The sequence below is a fragment of the Panulirus ornatus genome, chromosome 47 (genome assembly GCF_036320965.1).
Source record: "Panulirus ornatus isolate Po-2019 chromosome 47, ASM3632096v1, whole genome shotgun sequence".
NCBI classification, from domain to species: domain Eukaryota; kingdom Metazoa; phylum Arthropoda; class Malacostraca; order Decapoda; family Palinuridae; genus Panulirus; species Panulirus ornatus.
The window spans coordinates 19,122,440-19,132,439 of NC_092270.1; the positions used below are offsets into that span (position 1 = coordinate 19,122,440).

General features: G+C 52.4%; 1 protein-coding gene across 9 annotated transcripts in view; it reads right to left on the reverse strand.

Moving 5' to 3' along the window:
- Positions 1–10,000, reverse strand: part of rhea (Talin_middle and talin-RS domain-containing protein rhea) — a 639,718-nt gene that overhangs the window by 393,420 nt on the left and 236,298 nt on the right. The window contains exon 1 of one of the 9 annotated variants that reach the window (XM_071689885.1): positions 970–1,270. The exons of 7 other annotated variants lie outside the window; for them this stretch is intronic. The gene's annotated coding sequence lies outside the window, so the exon portion shown is untranslated. Of the gene's footprint in view, positions 1–969; positions 1,271–10,000 lie in introns of those variants that run through there. One more of the 9 variants, XM_071689880.1, reaches the window with a different exon arrangement.

The window sequence follows — 10,000 nt, forward strand, 5'->3', positions numbered from 1 at the left end:
CTGTGTACTGTGGGAAAGGCATAGAAATCGAGTGCACATTGAGTTTGTTTCAAAAGAAAATGACTTTTATTCAAAATTCAGTCCAAAAATATGAGTTGATGAGGGTTAGCTCACTGTCGTGCACGACCATGTGTTTACATTATGAGGGACTGGAGGAGGCAAGATACAGCATACATGGGTACATACAAAATACAATCACCTGACATACTAATGCATAATACAGCAGTTGTATTATCAATACACATACAGTGACACACTGGAATTCACTGTCGCATGTGAACCTACAGTTCTCATGACGACAGAACTGTAATGAGGCAGTGTGAGGGAGGTGGGGCAGCATGGGGGAGGTGGGGCAGCATGAGGGAGGTGTGGCAGTATGAGGGAGATGGGGTAGCATGAGGGAGGTGGGGCAGTATGAGGGAGATGGGGCAGCGAGAGGGAGGTGGGGCAGCATGAGGGAGGTGGGGCAGCATGAGGGAGGTGGGGCAGCACGAAGGTTGTGGGGCAACAAGAGGGAGGTGGGGCAATACGAGGGAGATGATACAGTATGAGGATGGTGGGGCAATATGAGGATGGTGGGGCAATATGAGGGAGGTGGGGCAGCACGAAGGTTGTGGGGCAGCAAGAGGGAGGTGGGGCAATACGAGGGAGATGATACAGTATGAGGATGGTGGGGCAATATGAGGATGGTAGGGCAATATGAGGGAGGTGGGGCAGCACGATGGTTGTGGGGCAGGAAGAGGGAGGTGGGGCATTATGATACAGTATGAGGATGGTGTATGAAGATGAGACAACATGAGGGTAGTGAGGCAGTATGAGGGAAGATGAGACACAGGAGCTAGTATCATGAGTGAGGGTGAGTGAGGGTGTGGTCTTATCAGGCGCCACACAGTACACTCCCTCCTTCACCCACACCACCACAGCATGGCCTCCCACACACACTCTAGCCACTTCCCTCGCTCCACTTACCTCGTTCGGGGGGTAGTGGCGGTATCCAACGTAAAAACCAGGAGGAGGAGGAGGAGGTAGTAGCAGTCCAGCACCACACACAGACAGACACAGACGGTGTCTTAACTACACCACATACGAAGCTAAACTGGGCGGGTACGCTACGACACCGGCCAAGCTTATCGTACACGTCAGGTACGGACTTCACCTCACGAATTGGATGCCACACACACACACACACACAAGAACACAACACCACTTTTCCTTATCTTCCACTTATCTCCTCCAATACACACACTACACCACTACTTTTACCTCCTCCACTACGCGTCTGAAGAACGTATAGAACTGTTCTTTGAGAACGTTCTTGTGCGCAGTTGTAGTAACATAAACAACGGACAGAGTTTTAAAAATGGCCTGACTTGGCAACTCGACCAAGATGGCGCGGTCAGCTGGGGCATCCGGTCGCCTTCATAATACCACCTCCCGCTTCAACTACTTCCTCACACACACGCCTCACACACGCCCTCACACCACCAGCGGGTCGTCTGCGTCTGCCGAACCTCACACTAACGACCATTCCAGTCGTGCGAGTCGGTCTAACGAAGACGACGCGGTAAATACGAGGTGGCAGCCCCGCGCACGTATCCCATGACGTCATGGAGATGACGCGCGTGACGTCACACTTCCCAGTAGTGAACCCGGCGGTGGGTTGGAGGGGTGGGTGGAGGGAGGGGGGGTGGGTGGGCACGGGGGGAAAGTGTATGATTCATGCTACAAGTCGGGTCTTGGCTTTCTCTAGGGTGGGTGGGTGGGTGGGCGAGCCGGTTGAGGGGGGAGGGGGCGACGGCAACCCACCCGCCCACCCACACGTGGGTGGGCGCGGGGTGGGTGGTGTAACCTGGGAAGTACCACCGCGGGGGGGGGGACCGGAAATGCCAGAAAGTAAAAGGAAGAGAGTGGCACAGCGACAGCCACCTGCTGCTCCCTCCCTCCTGCTCCCTCCTGCTCCCTCCCTCCATCCTTCCCTCCCTGGCCAACCCTGACCCACCAACCTGAGCTATATATGGCTCCTCCCTTCTGCTGGCCTCCCCCTCCCTGACCCTGCTGCCACACCCTCCTTGGCACTAGGACAGCCCTCCCTGACCCTGCCACACCCTCCCTGGCACTAGGACAGCCCTCCCTGACCCTGCCACACACCCCCTGGCACAAGGACAACCCTCCCTGACCCTGCTGCCACACCCTCCCTGGCACTAGGACAGCCCTTCCTGACCCTGCTACACCCTCCCTGACCCTGCCACACCCTCCCTGGCACAAGGACAACCCTCCCTGACCCTGCCACACCCTCCCTGGCACTAGGACAACCCTCCCTGACCCTGCCACACCCTCCCTGGCACTAGCACAGCCCTCCCTGACCCTGCCACACCCTCCCTGCCACTAGGACAGCCCTCCCTGACACCACCACACCCTCCCTGCCACTAGGACAGCCCTCCCTGACACCACACACCTCCCTGCCACTAGGACAGCCCTCCCTGACACCACCACACCCTCCCTGCCACTAGGACAGCCCTCCCTGACACCACCACACCCTCCCTGCCACTAGAACAGCCCTCCCTGACACCACCACACCCTCCCTGCCACTAGGACAGCCCTCCCTGACACCACCACACCCTCCCTGCCACTAGGACAGCCCTCCCTGACACCACCACACCCTCCCTGCACTTGTCTCTAACACTGGGGGAGTAACGTCCCCCAGAACCATACTGTGTACAATGTCTTCATTTCTAACGTGTGATGTTCAATGTCTTCATTTCTAACGTGTGATGTACAATGTCTTCATTTCTAACGTGTGATGTACAATGTCTTCATTTCTAACGTGTGATGTACAATGTCTTCATTTCTAACGTGTGATGTACAATGTCTTCATTTCTAACGTGTGATGTACAATGTCTTCATTTCAACGTGTGATGTACAATGTCTTTCTAACGTGTGATGTACAATGTCTTCATTTCTAACGTGTGATGTACAATGTCTTCATTTCTAACGTGTGATGTACAATGTCTTCATTTCTAACGTGTGATGTACAATGTCTTCATTTCTAACGTGTGATGTACAATGTCTTCATTTCTAACGTGTGATGTACAATGTCTTCATTTCTAACGTGTGATGTACAATGTCTTCATTTCTAACGTGTGATGTACAATGTCTTCATTTCTAACGTGTGATGTACAATGTCTTCATTTCTAACGTGTGATGTACAATGTCTTCATTTCTAACGTGTGATGTACAATGTCTTCATTTCTAACGTGTGATGTACAATGTCTTCATTTCTAACGTGTGATGTACAATGTCTTCATTTCTAACGTGTGATGTACAATGTCTTCATTTCTAACGTGTGATGTACAATGTCTTCATTTCTAACGTGTGATGTACAATGTCTTCATTTCTAACGTGTGATGTACAATGTCTTCATTTCTAACGTGTGATGTACAATGTCTTCATTTCTAACGTGTGATGTACAATGTCTTCATTTCTAACGTGTGATGTACAATGTCTTCATTTCTAACGTGTGATGTACAATGTCTTCATTTCTAACGTGTGATGTACAATGTCTTCATTTCTAACGTGTGATGTACAATGTCTTCATTTCTAACGTGTGATGTACAATGTCTTCATTTCTAACGTGTGATGTACAATGTCTTCATTTCTAACGTGTGATGTACAATGTCTTCATTTCTAACGTGTGATGTACAATGTCTTCATTTCTAACGTGTGATGTACAATGTCTTCATTTCTAACGTGTGATGTACAATGTCTTCATTTCTAACGTGTGATGTACAATGTCTTCATTTCTAACGTGTGATGTACAATGTCTTCATTTCTAACGTGTGATGTACAATGTCTTCATTTCTAACGTGTGATGTACAATGTCTTCATTTCTAACGTGTGATGTACAATGTCTTCATTTCTAACGTGTGATGTACAATGTCTTCATTTCTAACGTGTGATGTACAATGTCTTCATTTCTAACGTGTGATGTACAATGTCTTCATTTCTAACGTGTGATGTACAATGTCTTCATTTCTAACGTGTGATGTACAATGTCTTCATTTCTAACGTGTGATGTACAATGTCTTCATTTCTAACGTGTGATGTACAATGTCTTCATTTCTAACGTGTGATGTACAATGTCTTCATTTCTAACGTGTGATGTACAATGTCTTCATTTCTAACGTGTGATGTACAATGTCTTCATTTCTAACGTGTGATGTACAATGTCTTCATTTCTAACGTGTGATGTACAATGTCTTCATTTCTAACGTGTGATGTACAATGTCTTCATTTCTAACGTGTGATGTACAATGTCTTCATTTCTAACGTGTGATGTACAATGTCTTCATTTCTAACGTGTGATGTACAATGTCTTCATTTCTAACGTGTGATGTACAATGTCTTCATTTCTAACGTGTGATGTACAATGTCTTCATTTCTAACGTGTGATGTACAATGTCTTCATTTCTAACGTGTGATGTACAATGTCTTCATTTCTAACGTGTGATGTACAATGTCTTCATTTCTAACGTGTGATGTACAATGTCTTCATTTCTAACGTGTGATGTACAATGTCTTCATTTCTAACGTGTGATGTACAATGTCTTCATTTCTAACGTGTGATGTACAATGTCTTCATTTCTAACGTGTGATGTACAATGTCTTCATTTCTAACGTGTGATGTACAATGTCTTCATTTCTAACGTGTGATGTACAATGTCTTCATTTCTAACGTGTGATGTACAATGTCAGGTGTGAGAACTTGGCAATACTGGCACGGCCTCCCAGCCAAGATCACACTTGTCACAGAACGTCCCTCCACACCTGTAGTGTGCTGGTGTGGTAGTGTGGTGGTGTGGTAGTGTGGTGCTGCGGTAGTGTGATGGTGTGGTAGTGTGATGGTGTGGTAGTGTGGCAGTGTGGAAGTGTGGTGGTGTAGTGTGGCAGTGTGGTAGTGTGGTGGTGCGGTAGTGTGATGGTGTGGTAGTGTGATGGTGTGGTAGTGTGGCGGTGTGGTATTGTGGCAGTGTTTTGGTAGATCCATACATAGTGAAGTCTACATAATGACCATTCCTGGGCCACTCCTCCTCCTGGTCCACGTAAATAACTGGCCTCCTGGACTGGACTCCTTACTGATTGTGTTTGCTGATGATGCCATGGTCATGTGAGAAATGGGAAGTGAGGATGTTTGCTGATGATGCCATGGTCATGTGAGAAATGGAAAGTGAGGAAGACAGCGCCATCCTTACAGGGGGGTAACCTGGCCCATCTGGAGGGCGGTAATCCCCCACATACATGATGAACTTCAACCCAAACACATGTGAAGTAATAAGCAGGGAACACACTGAGAGAAGAGGCGTCACAGTACGAGGAACTGGGAGGCGACCCTGTCCCTAACCTAAGTGGCTAGAGTCCCATAACCGTCCCTAACCTTAGTGGCCAGAGTCCCATAACCGTCCCTAACCTTAGTGGCCAGAGTCCCATAACAGGAGAGCAGTTAAGGAGAACCAACCGTGTCTGCTGGCGAATGTCTGAAGATCTTTCAAGTGTATGGCACAGTGAGCAAGCTGTGCACGTCAGACGTTTGGCCAAAAACTAGACTACGCTTCTCAGGTTTGGACTCCGTGTCTGAGGGAGCGCAGAGCTCGTAGAGAAGGTCCAGAGGAGGCCAACAGAGATGGTACCATAATTAAGACATGTTTCTGGTTTGGACACCGTGTATGAAGGAGCACAGAGCTCGTAGAGAAGGTCCAGAGGAGGACAACAATAATGGTACCATAATTAAGACAAGATAAATTACAGGTAGAGACTGGAGGCTCTACATTCCCCCCCACCTTGGAAGAGAGAAGAGTAAGGAGTGAGAAATCAACGGATCACAACCTTCAATGTTCTGAAGACGGATCGAAGACGTGGGCAGTGAACAGTTCTTCGAGAGATGTGGGGAACAGAACAGCGACAGGACATAACATGAAACTGAGTAAAGAACTTGTTTAAAAGGACGTAAATGAGTACTTTTATATATAGTACAAGAATGATGGAAGAATGTACTATAATGACAGTGTGAGGATATGGTGAATGTAGACACCAGACATGAATATTAGAAGTTGTGCGATGGTGGAGACTGTTCTTGTGGCCACACAAGAGCACATCTGCTCCCCATACGGGTACTGTAGGTGGAGGTGGTGTGGCCCCGGGTCCACCCACACCTGTGGTGGAGGTGGTGTGGCCCCGGGTCCACCCACACCAGAGGTGGAGGTGGTATGGCCCCGGGTCCATCCACACCTCAGGTGGAGGTGGTGTGGCCCCGGGTCCACCCACACCTCAGGTGGAGGTGGTGTGGCCCCGGGTCCACCAAAGTACACACAGGTGGTTCCTGCCGACCTGGTGAGGTAGCCAGCCTTCCTGCCAGCGGGCCACACTCCCACACCACACCAGTACACAGACCTGGTCGTAACTTGTCTGAATTAGACAGAAATAGACGTGACAACCCCGGCCGGCCCGGATCTAAGGGGGCGGGGCGGGGCGGGGCGGGGCGGGGGTCACAGCACACTGGTGCCACCACCTGGCCCCGGGGCAAGCGTCACACCACACTGGTGCTACCACCTGGCCCCGGGGCGAGCGTCACAGCACACTGGTGCCACCACCTGGCCCCGGGGCGAGCGTCACAGCACACTGGTGCCACCACCTGGCCCCGGGGCGAGCGTCACAGCACACTGGTGCTACCACCCGGCCCCGGGGCGAGCGTCACAGCACACTGGTGCCACCACCTGGCCCCGGGGGCGAGCGTCACAGCACACTGGTGCCACCACCTGGCCCCGGGGCGAGCGTCACAGCACACTGGTGCCACCACCTGGCCCCGGGGGCGAGCGTCACAGCACACTGGTGCCACCACCAGGCCCCGGGGCGAGCGTCACAGCACACTGGAGCCACCACCTGGCCCCGGGGCGAGCGTCACAGCACACTGGTGCCACCACCTGGCCCCGGGGGCGAGCGTCACAGCACACTGGTGCTACCACCCGGGGCGAGCGTCACAGCACACTGGAGCCACCACCTGGCCCCGGGGCGAGCGTCACAGCACACTGGTGCCACCACCTGGCCCCGGGGCGAGCGTCACAGCACACTGGTGCCACCACCTGGCCCCGGGGCGAGCGTCACAGCACACTGGTGCCACCACCTGGCCCCGGGGCGAGCGTCACAGCACACTGGTGCCACCACCTGGCCCCGGGGCGAGCGTCACAGCACACTGGTGCCACCACCCGGCCCCGGGGCGAGCGTCACAGCACACTGGTGCCACCACCTGGCCCCGGGGCGAGCGTCACAGCACACTGGTGCCACCACCTGGCCCCGGGGCGGGGCAGGACGGACCATCACGGACCCTCGACATGAGGGAGGCAGATGACCAGACACGGGGTCTCGCTATGGCGGGGTGGGACACACACTATGACTGGGGAGTCTCTCTCACACGTCAACAACATCTCGTCTCCTCCCGGTACACACCAGTCTACTCCTCCCGGTATACACCAGTCTACTCCTCCCGGTATACACCAGTCTACTCCTCCCGATACACACCAGTCTACTCCTCCCGGTATACACCAGTCTACTCCTCCCGGTATACACCAGTCTACTCCTCCCGGTATACACCAGTCTACTCCTCCCGGTATACACCAGTCTACTCCTCCCGGTATACACCAGTCTACTCCTCCCGGTATACACCAGTCTACTCCTCCCGGTATACACCAGTCTACGCCTCCCGGTATACACCAGTCTACTCCTGGTATACACCAGTCTACTCCTCCCGGTATACACCAGTCTACTCCTCCCGGTATACACCAGTCTACCCCTCCCGGTATACACCAGTCTACTCCTCCCGGTATACACCAGTCTACCAGCTCACAACACAGTGTTACTTCCTTGTTCCACCAGCTCACAACACAGTGGTCCTTCCTTGTTGCACCAGCTCACAACACAGTGTTACTTCCTTGTTGCACCAGCTCACAACACAGTGCTACTTCCTTGTTGCACCAGCTCACAACAGTGTCACTTCCTTGTTGCACCAGCTCACAACACAGTGTTACTTCCTTGTTGCACCAGCTCACAACACAGTGTTACTTCCTTGTTCCACCAGCTCACAACAGTGTTACTTCCTTGTTGCACCAGCTCACAACACAGTGTTACTTCCTTGTTGCACCAGCTCACAACAGTGTTACTTCCTTGTTCCACCAGTTCACAAGTGTTACTTCCTTGTTGCACCAGCTCACAACACAGTGTTACTTCCTTGTTGCACCAGCTCACAACACAGTGTTACTTCCTTGTTGCACCAGCTCACAACACAGTGTTACTTCCTTGTTGCACCAGCTCACAACACAGTGTTACTTCCTTGTTGCACCAGCTCACAACACAGTGTTTCTTCCTTGATGCACCAGCTCACAACACAGTGTTACTTCCTTGTTGCACCAGCTCACAACACAGTGTTACTTCCTTGTTGCACCAGCTCACAACACAGTGTTACTTCCTTGTTGCACCAGCTCACAACACAGTGTTACTTCCTTGATGCACCAGCTCACAACACAGTGGTCCTTCCTTGTTGCACCAGCTCACAACACAGTGTTACTTCCTTGTTGCACCAACTCACAACACAGTGGTCCTTCCTTGTTGCACCAGCTCACAACACAGTGTTCCTTCCTTGTTGCACCAGCTCACAACACAGTGTTATTTCCTTGTTGTACCAGCTCACAACACAGTGTTACTTCCTTGTTGCACCAGCTCACAACACAGTGTTACTTCCTTGTTGCACCAGCTCACAACACAGTGTTACTTCCTTGTTGCACCAGCTCACAACACAATGTTACTTCCTTGTTGCACCAGCTCACAACACAGTGTTACTTCCTTGTTGCACCAAGTGTGTCCACAGGAAGCCTGGGTACTGAGTGTGTCCACAGGAAGGCCTGGGTACCGAGTGTGTCCACAGGAAGGCCTGGGTACCGAGTGTGTCCACAGGAAGGCCTGGGTACCGAGTGTGTCCACAGGAAGGCCTGGGTACCGAGTGTGTCCACAGGAAGGCCTGGGTACCGAGTGTGTCCACAGGAAGGCCTGGGTACCGAGTGTGTCCACAGGAAGGCTGGGTACCGAGTGTGTCCACAGGAAGGCCTGGGTACCGAGTGTGTCCACAGGAAGGGCTGGGTACCGAGTGTGTCCACAGGAAGGCCTTGGTACCGAGTGTGTCCACAGGAAGGCCTGGGTACCGAGTGTGTCCACAGGAAGGCCTGGGTACCGAGTGTGTCCACAGGAAGGCCTGGGTACCGAGTGTGTCCACAGGAAGGCCTGGGTACCGAGTGTGTCCACAGGAAGGGCTGGGTACCGAGTGTGTCCACAGGAAGGCCTGGGTACCGAGTGTGTCCACAGGAAGGCCTGGGTACCGAGTGTGTCCACAGGAAGGGCTGGGTACCGACTGTGTCCACAGGAAGGCCTGGGTACCGACTGTGTCCACAGGAAGGGCTGGGTACCGACTGTGTCCACAGGAAGGCCTGGGTACCGAGTGTGTCCACAGGAAGGCCTGGGTACCGAGTGTGTCCACAGGAAGGCCTTGGTACCGAGTGTGTCCACAGGAAGGCCTGGGTACCGAGTGTGTCCACAGGAAGGCTGGGTACCGACTGTGTCCACAGGAAGGGCTGGGTACCGAGTGTGTCCACAGGAAGGGCTGGGTACCGACTGTGTCCACAGGAAGGGCTGGGTACCGACTGTGTCCACAGGAAGGCCTGGGTACCGAGTGTGTCCACAGGAGGGCTGGGTACCCAGTGTGTCCACAGGAAGGCCTGGGTACCGACTGTGTCCACAGGAAGGGCTGGGTATCACACCCTGTACAGTGGCACTTAACACATCATCTACGGATCACAACCACCACAGACAATACACTTCACCTCAACCACAGGGAAGCCCTCACACACACACACACACATCCCACACCACAGAACGAGGAACACCTTTCCCTGATGTACAGTTG